Consider the following 337-nt stretch of genomic DNA (forward strand, 5'->3'; position numbering starts at 1 on the left):
TCACTCACTCACTCACACACACACACACACACACTCACTCACTCACTCACTCACTCACTCACACAGACACAGACACACACACTCACACATACATACGTACATATAAATGTATAGAATTTATATAAATTTGTAATAATTTATAGAATTTATAATACCTAAAACTTTTTTAAATGTTATAGTATAGTTTTTATAAAGTATCAACTATAGCAAATATGCATGTATGTGTAAAGTAAATTAATTAATTAATTAATTAAAATTATTTTAAATAATACTTTAGATATATTTTTATAAAAATGAACGGCAAGTATATGTATGTTTTTTTTTTTAAATTTATATA

At 23.4% G+C, this 337-nt stretch overlaps 1 protein-coding gene across 1 annotated transcript in view; it reads left to right on the forward strand.

Moving 5' to 3' along the window:
- xylb (xylulokinase homolog (H. influenzae)) overlaps positions 1 to 337 on the forward strand; it is a 27725-nt gene that overhangs the window by 5292 nt on the left and 22096 nt on the right. The gene's annotated exons all lie outside the window — the stretch shown is intronic.

The sequence above is a fragment of the Sinocyclocheilus rhinocerous genome, unplaced genomic scaffold (assembly GCF_001515625.1).
Source record: "Sinocyclocheilus rhinocerous isolate Xijiao unplaced genomic scaffold, SAMN03320098_v1.1 scaffold1189, whole genome shotgun sequence".
Classification (NCBI taxonomy): domain Eukaryota; kingdom Metazoa; phylum Chordata; class Actinopteri; order Cypriniformes; family Cyprinidae; genus Sinocyclocheilus; species Sinocyclocheilus rhinocerous.